The following is a 12372-nucleotide window of genomic DNA, read 5'->3' on the forward strand; positions in this document are numbered from 1 at the left end:
CTGCGATTTGTTCAGTTCTATGTATAGTGGTGAATATTGGTGACGCATGTTTCTATGGAAACAAGAAATTACTTCTTACGTCTACGCTCTCCTAAGTTACTCTTAATATTAGGTAACTTGAGGTAACAGTTACTTTTAATTGCCTATTTTACTATTTTTAATTGTTGACTACATAATTAGATGCAATACCATCAGATGAAATCTCTCTCTCCTTCTTTGTTACACAAACACACACACACACACACACACACACACACACACACACACACACAAAATAAAGTCACTTTCTTCAGAAATACAATACAATAATTGAGTCAGATCAAGCTGATATCCTACTGTGGTTGTAAGCATCCGAAGGTAATTGGTGTAGTGCTTTGATGATTCTCATTTTAAGATCACATATTTTGCAAAGCCCCTATGAGGATGTAAATACAACCTGCCAAGCCAAAATGTAATCCCTTATGCCTGCCGCAGTGTTAAACTAAGAGGGCGTGCCAACGGGAGCTCGTGGACCCCTCTGCTTGATCCCGGGCTGCTAGGCTCACGTGCGTGGCTCGCGAGGTCACGTGTGAGGCCTGCAAGGCGCACTGCAGTCTGATGAGCCCTGTCTGGTATGTTGTTATGGAAATTCCGCTGTGTGAAGGGACCAAGTTGAAGTCCAGCTGGCGGCCGCAGGTCCTTCTGCGGCAGATCGGCCACGCCTGGGGGATTTGACCCTTCTTTCACTGACAGCTGCATGAATAAGCCCAATTTACCAGTAACCTAAGCATGCAGGCATTTGCATTTGACTCGGAAAGACGCTGATATGTGGCCCACAGTGCGAATGGGATTTGTAGCATGCAAATTCATGACCTGAGTAAAGGTGTAGCTCCAAACTGGGCAATAACTGGAACAGCGTTTTGTTTTCAGAGAAGCCTTTCTGCTACCCTGTCTCACTGACAAGGTGTCAAAGACGATTAGCTTTGGTCCTCACATGCTGAAACAAAACAAACAAAATGTTGTGTTGTGGCCATAAGAAATCCCTTTGAGCTGATGACCCTTATACATCTATATTTGATGTTCATAAAATTTCACAATTCCTGAAATCTCAGTCCAACATTTTTAAAGACAAAATGCCATTAAAAGTAACCCAATAAAGCACCATCTGCGTTTGCATTAGGTGCCACTCTCCTGGTGAACTGCTAAATAGCCTTCACAAAAACGCTGAGTAGATGCTTGCCTGTGCGCAGGGCGACATAGCTGGGTGTACAGGGATGAGTAATGCAAAAAGCGCCACAGAGGGATGCATTTTATCACCAATGGGCCGTCATATGAGGATGTGAGCAGTTTTTTTTAATATTTAAAGGCTACATTTATTGACAGCTCTGTGATTTACGGGGGTGATACCCAGTGCACGCTAATGATTCTTTTGCTTGGGCGATGTGAACATCCACTCGCAGCCCTCTAAATCAAGCTGAGTGCAGGATTACACACCTGCTACTTGATGTTCATGCCGGTTCTGGTCCACCGGCACACATGACAACACAAGCCAACAACAAGAGAAAGAGCCGGTGCTCTGCTTCACGTGGCTCCGGATAAGGGCTTCATCTTCAGGGTGAAGCTTGAAACGATCTTTTATTAAATCCCACTCAACAGAGGCAAGTCTCATTTTAGCCTATATTTAACTGGCCTTCTGAAGGACTTCAAGCCTCATGGTCTCTTTTAAATTGAGAATGTCGTTGTACGGGGAATTACAGGAACAGTATGTTCTTAATTTAAAATTAGCAAAAGCAATAAAAATAATATTTTTCATCATAATACTGAATGTAATGTAGACTGTTTTATGCTCTTTGTTACAGAAAATGTGAATTCTATTTTTTGCCCATGTGTCTAGTACACAAAACACAACAGGCGCTTGAAGAATTCATTTAGACTATGACAGCAGATGTTGGAGCTTAAGCTACGGTTGTTCTCGTCCTTGTCATTAGACTTGTATTAATGATGGGGCACTAATTAGTGAGATTAATTACCCTAATGAGCGGATGTTATGACAGAAATGGCAGGCGGTTAAATCACTCCATTTGGACGCCGAAGATCCAAATTGCTTTCTCCTGTATGTTCTGTCTGACCCCTTTTCTTCACATTTGGCTTGCCAATGTGCTAACATGCTTTGGGAGAGTTTGTAGTCACAACAAAGAGGCAGTCCTGCTGCATGTGTCTTTCCCAATGCCATTTCATGCCCTGGAGAAGAGTTCAGTTGTACGGAGCAGGTTTTAACATGGTACAATGTAAAAAAGCAAGATACACACAGATGTAGGACCACCATATACATAAAATATTGCTAAAACATTTCCAAAGAAGTGTAGCTCATGTTGGTGATTGTCCACATCAAGCTCACAAAAATGTCAGGGTTTGCATTTGTTTAATAAATAATTGGTAGAATCAATATGGTAAAATAATCATTTTACTTGGAATTTTATTCATACTTTATGAATCATATAGATAGATAGATAGATAGATAGATAGATAGATAGATAGATAGATAGATAGATAGATAGATAGATAGATAGATAGATAGATAGATAGATAGATAGATAGATAGATAGATAGATAGATAGATAGATAGATAGATAGATAGATATCACTATATATATCAATGACATGGAAATTAAATCTACTTTAAGTACCCACACTGAAAAGCCTTGTGGTGTTTCAGCTACTGGTGGAATACAATAAGATGTTGTCATGCAAACTGATCCCTAATAGTGAGGGTTCAGTAGCTTCCTTTAACCATAATGTTTTTGGTCTTATTTATAATGGTAACTGATACTAGTTATTGTCCTTTAACCCCAGTGTTTTGTGGTCCCTTTCATTTAAATCCAATTAGATGCGGTTCATTTTGTGACTACATAGTAAAGTCTAATTCCTCTGAGCAACATAACCATTTTTAAATTATTAGTACTTTCCCCTCAGGTGCTTTCCTCGTGAACGAGTTATTGCCTCACTCCAGAAGCGTGATATTTTAAAGAGAAATACAGAACAATGCTTTCACTTTTAGTAAAGGGTGTGTCTCACATAAAAATCATTATGCCCCAGCATTACTTCAGCGGATCCATTGCAAATCCGATGATGACACGATAAAGAGGATTTACTTTTGTGCTTCGCTCCGTTAATCCGACAGAGCGATTTATCCGACTGCGACTCTGGCAACTCAGGGGCGGATACGTGAAGATGTGAAGATGTTTCTATTGTCCCTCTCCAGGAAAGACCTCTCAGCTACGCACCGGCTCTGTGGATATGACCATGCGAGAGAAAACAAGCATTTAAAAACCTACTCATTTTACGCAAGTCTTGTACTATCGAAGTGTCTGAAATGTAGCGTCTGTTTCAGTGCATCTGGTTGCCCGTTTGTCGCAGCTCGTCAATGCAGCCGATTATTCTCGTCATTGTTGAAATGTCAGGCAACATTGATCACCGTGCCTAATTGGTGACGTTAATACAGTTTGAGTCCTCTCCTCTATTGATTGGGGTTCGTTATCAGTCAGCGCACTGGATGAGAGTGCAGTGTTCAGTGTCTTTCGGCACTGTTGCCAGAGTCACCAGAGTTTGACATAATGCATAAATATTACTTGGGCGAAACGTTCAAGAACTCAAAGCAACACCGAGGTCTTCAGTAATTACTTACTCTCCGTTTGGGAAGCCCAAACGTATACTGAGAATTTATACTGAGAGTCACGTTATTGGGGTATGGGGCTATAGCAATTTTCGGGACAGAAAGCGAAAAGGCAATACATACAGAACACAGACAACAAACGGATCAGAGCGTCTTTGGCAGTCGCTCAAGACCCGCGGAGCTCAGCGGCCGTTTCTCAGAATGTTGCAACTGGGATCGGTATTAGAATGCAACAATATTGACTCTGTGTAATTAGAGGGGGGTCATTAGGTCTGGCGCTATTTAAAACCATAAAAGGATTTTGCTGCTGGAATGTTGGGACGCTAGCGGCTCATTCTCCCTGCACTGAAATTAAACTGGGCTTTTAATGTGAAATGGGAGGAGTAGCTAATGAAACAGAAGGGGCTCACACGCAGCCCAGGACCCAGAGTGAGTCACAGGGGCCTTTGTCATTACTACAGGTATGAAAAACCTCACTTAAATGCCTGAAAGTACATTAGAATATTTTATCGTCTACTGTGTTGTGCTATGAAATAGATTTGAAGTAGATTGGATTCCATCCTCATATGTGTTTTATATATAAATATAGCTGGACCAATACATATAATAACATATATTAATGTATACACACACACACACACACACACACACACACGCACACACGTATATATATATATATATATATATATATATATATATATATATATATATATATATATATATATATATATATATAGTTTAACATTGACATTTGGTGGAGGGGCATTGGACTTCACCATGATATCATGATTCCTGATAACTGATTATCTGCAGCTACCATCGAAGAATTGAAAATCAAAACACCATTTTGGATATGATTTACGAAGTAGCGGGAAAACTCATTTTTAGTACTTGGTTTCTGAGCCCTCGGGGATGTGCTGTGCGTGCTGGATGCTGCTATTGACTTCATGAAGAGTGATTGTCTTGGTGACCCAATGATGACCCTCTCATCTTCACTGTAATCTGGGCTGGTGGAATAGACCTGCTCAGACCTGTTGGTTTATTGACTCCACTCCTAAGACCAGGCTAGGAAACCCTTCCTCCACCCATACCATATCCTTTGTGTAAAAATGCCTTCATGTACAGCAATATCCTGCATGACTGTTCCACAGTAGAACATCTTTTTTTCTGGCTTAGCCTATGGACAAAACACAAATGAATATTCAGGCACAGAACCCCTTGCTGATAGTGAGGTGGGAGGAGGTCATCAACAGCAACACGTCTTCTGAACATAAGAGAGGACGTGCAGTACTTGTCATCATTTGGAGTCAGAAAGCCGGACCGGACCGGACCAGACCGGACCGGACTGGACCGGACCGGACCACACCAGACCAGACCAGACCACACCAGACCAGACCAGACCAGACCAGACCAGACTAGACCGGAGCTCACTTTTACCAGACAGCGTGATAGAATCTCTCTCATTGTTGTCCTTCACACTGAGCCTGACGAGGTACACAATCATTGTTTATTTGCTTAATGAAGGAGCGTGTGGTGAAACTGCAGGAGCAGTAGCCATTTCGTTGCTTCAGAGTTAGAGAAAGATGCCAGGTCCACTTTCTTTGGTAAAGACTCAGAGGAGAGCAGCGATGTTGCAGAATTCAGGGAGGAGGACAACATCATTAGGGAGTGTCCCTTACCGGCTAGTGGAAAGCTAAACAGCCGCGACACAGCAACAGTGCAGCTCTTACAACAGACACTCTATATGCAGCAAGGATTCACGTTTCTCTTAAGTACACCCGCAGAAAACTCTCATGCTGTTATAGCATTATTTTCCTTATCTATCTAAGACATGCTTATTCATTTCTGCATTTATGTAATGTACCACAGTAGATGAGATGAGTGAGTCAGCTTAAGATAACTCCAGAGATGATCATTGCACAAGCAGGCTGGGCACAGAACACTGGAAGACAGCAGTACCACAGGCAAATCTATAACTGTAATAGAGAACACAGGGGTTGAAAATCAGAAAGGGCAATATTCAGAAAACAAAGAAGCCAAGAAATCAAAGAAACCAAGAATAACTAAGCAAACAAGGAAATCTGAAACTAGAGGAACACAGAAATGCATGGTGAACCAGGCAGAAGCAGGAAAACTACAAAATATAAGACAAGATGGTTCAGTAATACAGATGTAACTGAAAAGCCTTCTCAAAGACGAGGCGGCAAAATTCGTTCCATGTGTGACTCCTGAAGTGGAGCGGCAAGAGGGTTTGGCCTGGAGCAAGGAGAGAGGCAGATAGGGCAGGGGCGGCAGGACCAGGCTTGGGATCGTAATGGGGAGAATTGCACACCCACTGGAGCGACAGCTACTAGACTGCCTGCACCATGGTGGGGCTGGGAGCTGTGTCTGGGGAAGGGTCCAGACCGGCTTAGGTCAGGAAGTACTGTGAGTCAGTCACACCAGGACCGGGGCGCACAAAAAACTAATAGTCCAGGTGTGTGGGGAGAGGAGGGAGCATGGCATCTCTGGTGTGAAATTGAAAAAACCCCAAGATAAAAGCTCAGCGACAATAAGGCTGGAATTCCTAAATCAGAGGAAAGGAACACTAGAGAGGATGAACGGAAGGGCAGAGGGTAGAAGGATACAAGACCATGACTGGGTCTAGGAGACACTTGGGCAGATACACAAAGGGTAGTTGGATGACATAGAAAGACCAGGTGCATCCAAATACTGAATGTCTCGACACGATGAGCTCTCAGTGATAAGACAGGAGACCTGATCTAATCTCTGACCTGAATGAGGCAATATAAAAGGCATTGTATGGAGTTAGCTCCCCTCCAGAGGGCTTCTCAGTGCCTCCCCCTCTCCATCCAGGAGTCAAACCAGGTCTGGAACTGAGACAAGCCCTTAGACATCTTAGCTGTGTCTTGTCCCTTGGCTGTGTCAGCTCTTTTTCTGCATACAAGACTGCTTTTAAAGAAAATCTATTGAACCCTTTTCTAAAAACCTTCCCTTAGGCTTCCAAGTGTGCATTGTATCAATAGGCTAGGATAAAAGGAAACATGTTGAAATAGTTATCCAGGATAATTGTCTATATGCTACAAATGCAATAGATGCTTGAGTTGAAGAATGCTGTCTTTAAAGTATGTCTTTAATGGTGGCTGAAGTATCCGCTGCATTCAGCAGGTGCATCTTTAAACATCAGAAGGTCTACCAGTTTTTTTCTGTTGTTTGATCAACCAAGAATGAATATTTACTGGAGATAAATGTTTTTTTTTTGCTGGAGATAAATTATTTTGCATTAAATTATCGTTATAGTCCGGCTGTGGTAACACATGCACATGTTGTCACTTTGTGTATTAGTGTGGTGCATTAGTGTAGTGATTTGGTGCATTAGTGTAGTGTATTAATTAGTGCATTAGTGTAGTGTATTAATGAATGTAATTACTGACAAGCGTTAATTAGTATCACTCTTAAAATCCGTTTGTAAGATATATTGCATATATACAAACATACTATATAACAATAGAAAAGCTACAGTGAACAATATGGAAATCATGTACAAGAACAACATATGCATCTGAGGAAGGATGACTTTGTGAGATTTGGACACATAAAAAACTACACTTAACATCAACCACAGGTCCCATTCATAAGGGAGAACAAAGCCTTCATTGAAATGGTAAACACAAATTTCATATGCAAAGACGGGTTACCAGAAAGACCCCTCTGACAGGGCAAACATGTCAGTTAGTCTCATGCTCTTTTCACGATCGCTGATCCGAGAGCTGTTGTGGGCGGGCGCATGAAAAACACGTCTCATGTGCAGAACAGGAGAACAAAAAGCTAGGGCCAGTCCGGGCCTCAGTGTCCCACAGAAGGCCCGAGGGCAGGAGCTGTCACTGCTCCCCAACTCTACTGAAATGGTTTTAGACAGCAGTGAGAGGCTGAGAAGATGCTTGGACAGACATGAGAGAACTCACTGAGAACTCACTGAGGTTACGAAATAGTCTGCTGTTGTAGATTTTCAGGAATTCATCAGAAGGAAAAACATTATTATTCTTATTATGTTTTACTCTATGGAGTGATGTGGCACCATGGTTCTTTAGATAAGGTATTGGGTGGGTATAAGGGCTTTATTGCATGGGACATGCTGGATTCGGCTCCGTTAGATAATGGCGCTTATCGAAGTGATGAAACAACACAGACTGGGCGCATCAAATCACCACTGTACCAAATAAATAGTCATCGATAGTCTTTGGTTAATGGACAGGAGTCTTGTGTCCATTAGGGTCAAGGAGCATATGCCAGTTCTCGGTCAGATGGCGCTTCAGTCTCAGAGGGGATATACCATCTTCATCTGCCCTCTTTAGAGACACACATGGCTATGCGGGAGCTAAGTGGGTTTTTTGGGGGTGGGGGGTGGGGGGGTGGGGGGGCGTTGCAGTATTGAATTTAAAAGTGGCTTTTATAAAAACTGGTTTGTAATTCATGCATGAATAAGACAGTAGAAACCAAGCACACATAAAAGCAGCAGATCAGTTGTAAAAAAGCATTTAACTGGCTGTGGTCGCTTATTTGTAACTTTCTGCCAAGGAGTCAATATTAAACCGAGAAGTGACAAACAATAACACCTCACTATTTAACTTCAATCTGTCATCCATCATGCCGTAACAGACAGGACTGTAAGGAAACAAAGCAGAAGGCTTACTGTTACAGGGCGAACTAGTCTGATCGAGCACGCTTTTGCTTTGCATCCATCATTACCATAAAAGTAGAGAAAATGAGATGTGTTTGCCTGCAGCTGAGTGACCTGGCTGTTGATCATATCGTATTAAGAACAATGACTGCAGTGCCCCCGGGACCCACCAAATGAAAAGGGTCATCAGTCTCTGGCTATGAGCTGTTGTCAGGGGCAATGGGAGGGTATCAACAATTAAACAACACTATTATAGGTGACCTGGTTGTGCTGGAGGCTGGCACACACTCGAGCTTGTGCCCCTTCATCTCTCCTGTGTTTCTGGATCATTTTGGAGGGCTTCAAATTTTACGTGATCCCTCAAAAGAACGATCTCCTTCACCATGAGAAAAACAACAAAACGTTCGACAATCTTGGTGCACAGCATTCTTTCTAATATCTTTTTGCGATGAGTTCTATTTCACAGTAGAGGAGGACCACACATTAGAGCTGTGAGGGATGGCGGTTCAATTCCCAAGCGGGACATCAGGGCTTTTTGCTGGCCTAATGCACTGTTGCCAGTACACCTGCTTTTCCACAGCGATAGCATCATCGCAGCTAAGATGCAGTAAATGTGCGGTTAACATGTGTTGCATGACAGCGTTGCGAGTGCTTCTTAGTAAAGATACTGTGAGTGATATTTTGTCTCATGGTACCAGTGCTGCATATGCACCACGTTTGCTGGTTGACCCTAGTGTCATTTTTGCATCACAGTTATACCAGACATCCCCCACCCTTGTTCTGCTTACTACTAATGGGTGTGTGGGATGACCATGATAAACTGTATAAACACTGCCCAGACTGGTAATCCAATATATGGGATGGAGAATTAATTCCCATTTCAACCTAGATGGCAATAGATACTTAACCCAACTAATATGCAACCTGCAATTAAAATCATTAGTGCATGATCCATTAGCATTCGAGGACAATAAGTAATTAGAAGCCCTGTAATCTAAATGAAAAATACATAATTCCATTCTCCACTATCAATTTGAATAAACTCCTTGCCTGAGACATTAATGGGTGATGGTGAAAACAGTGTAATATCTCAAGGTTGATATATTGCTCACATGCATAATTCATGTTTCTGTGGTTTTGAGATTCACGGCCCAGTTACAGTGACTGTATGAAGAGAGACAGGAAAGCAGTAAAACATAAGGACAACAGCAAAACATAAACTCAAAAGACAATTTCAAAAAACGTCTGTTAATCCAACGTGGCGGCCATTGAGCCCCCATCTGTGAGGGTGCAGGAAGTGTTCCAGGGCAGGATATTGAGAGCCAGAGGCCACTGTATGAAAGGTGAAATGATGCAGCAGATTATTCCAGTTCATATCGCAACATTTATTAATCCCACTGAGTTCTCAGGAAGAAACAGAGGCAGATTAGTCTGGGATAACCCACATGCGGTCCTCATGTTTCACCCCCTTTACCAGCTCGCCCACGACAAACTTTAAACCATCTTTAATCCCTGCTATTTACAACAGTGCTATCAAATAATGATGCCAGATGCGTTCCGGCACAGTTGTGGAATCAGGTCAGATGCTCAGCAGGTAGTAATCTTCGTCGCACTCTCTCTGAGCCAGCCACACAAACTCGTTTTGCTGCTCAAACTGAATAAATTCAAAGAAATAATATACTCACACAAAGGGACTGTGTTATTTGATAGTACTCATATATCAGGTGTTGTTCCTTTGCCTGCGAAACAGTGTGATGGTTGTGTGGTTGCCTTTGCGACACATGTGGTGTCCAAGGTTTGAGCACAAGGATCGAAAAGTTCACCTGTATCAATGCCAGGATGGTATCCTGCTCCTTTTTCAGAGTTGTTTGTCAAATTGAAAGTGCAGTTCAATCATGAATCTTTATTCCCCCTGTGAATCTGGCTTTTTATCCTTAGGGGTATGGTCAAGGTTATCACGCCTGCCTGGAAGACACGGATGGAGCCATGATATGCCTGTGGAGCTGCAGAATGGAGGCTGATTAACATCAGTCTAAACCACTGGGCCTGCACTCTGACCAGGACACCAGCAGGATCCCCAGAAAGAACAGGGACAATAGGAATTGGCAAGGAGGCAATAGGAATGTAACATAGCTATAGAAATACATAAACCACAAAAGGCCAGCCTAGCTGGCTGTGGGATTCAAGCCTATCTGGCTGTAGGATTAGTACTGTTTTTTTCATGGGAAATTGTCAAGAGTAGTTGAGTTAATCTGGAAGTAATATAGAAATAATATAGAAGACTGCAAAATCACAAGTCTGAATACTTTGAGTGTTTTAATGTAAATACTTCAATTTCAGGTTTTCCTTGCAGTTCCTGTGTCGTTACAGTGCAGTGTGGTTTTTCCTTGGAAACCTGTCCTGTAACAGGAGTAATCTCAGCTAATCCCAGCTATTGTGAATGCTGCACTGACAGCATGATTTTCTATAAAATAAAACTACGGGACTGTGAGTCCAGGCACAGAGCATGCACATATAAAGCAGCTGGTAAATCCTGCTTTTCCACCTTTCTTGGGTAATTGAGCTGCTAGAAGAAAACTTCCATTTAAAACATGCTATCTGTTGCCTAAGGTCTCACCGCTAGTCAGTGCCAGTGCCTGTGCAGTGTCTATGTGCGTACAGCTGCCTGGATATCCAGATTACTAAAGTAGTGCACATTGTGTGCAGTTGGTCATTGCCAACACTCATGATTACTCCTCCCCACATCTCCCTCCACTCCAGCTTTAAGGTGTCTGTAATCGTACCCTCCAGCTCATACCTCGGATCATCTGGAGGTACCACCTTAAACCCGAAAAGTCCCACCCTGACAGCATGTGGGGAATCAGATGGCATGTCCAGGACAGAAGGAATTTGAGCATGAGCTGAGACAGCGTCCTAAACATTCATGACAGACGGAGACAGAGACATCACCAGTCTATAATTAGGACACACCTTTTGCGGCTGTCTGGTTGCTGCTAATGACTTTTTAATATTATATGCTACCCAGTAAGAGATGCACTCTTTTCTGTTAAATATTCTCAAGGGTTTGCATTTTCCTCCTGCTTTCTCTATGTTCTCTAGGTGATTAATTTACTGTTTTGGCAAAACATGGGGTAAATTATATATATATTTTTTTTCTTGTTATTTTTTTAATAAAGAACAAGTGCAGGAATGAATCCTTCCTGCACTTTATATCTCACTGGTGGTCCATCTTTCAGAAGATTAACGTGGCTACACCCTTTTTCTCTGCCTTTTGATGCTTATACCAGCGAAGGAACATTACGTGGATCTCATGCCAAAGGCAAGACACAAAAAAGACAAGCATTGCATATCTGAAGATGGAGAGCACGGCAACACGGAAGTGATGCTGCATAGTTAATAAAGCCGCAGTGCTCATATGGATTTCAAGAAAACATTGGTTTGGTCCCAGCAGGAAATAAATCAGCCATGCTGCTGGCTGGCCCTGACCTCAGGGTCATGTTTTATAGATGGATACTTCATCATCCAACAATCTGCTCTCGTGCGGCACACAAAAGACACACGGTGGCTCCGATGGGCTGACCTTGTTCCATGATCCTTGAAAAGTACTTTCTCTAACAAAGTAAACAGGAAACTCATCTGGAAAAAGTACTGAACTCAGCGTGGGGGGCAGCAACAGCAGGCCTTCGGATCTCACCTGCGCCGTGAGACGCCCGTGGCTGAGAGGTCCGGTTGGGGGAGGGCCATCTGCAGTGCTAGCCCATCAGGCACATGCATGTTAGGCACTTAGAATTCCATGAGTTTTCCAAATTTGCCAAAGCCCATAACATTGCTTTGTGTCTGGCATTACAGATCAACGAAGAGACAAGAGACAAACTAACCCCCCCAAAAATTCGTTCACCTAGCGTTTGATTAAAACAAAGTTACAACCTAATGCATGCCATACCAAAGACGAGTCCGCTTGCTCACAAAACTGGGCATTTAATTTATAGACAGCAAATTATGTTAAAGTACTACAAAATGTGCAAACAATATGATATAA

The sequence above is a fragment of the Electrophorus electricus genome, chromosome 15 (genome assembly GCF_041902795.1).
Source record: "Electrophorus electricus isolate QZ-2024a chromosome 15, ASM4190279v1, whole genome shotgun sequence".
Classification (NCBI taxonomy): Eukaryota; Metazoa; Chordata; class Actinopteri; order Gymnotiformes; family Gymnotidae; genus Electrophorus; species Electrophorus electricus.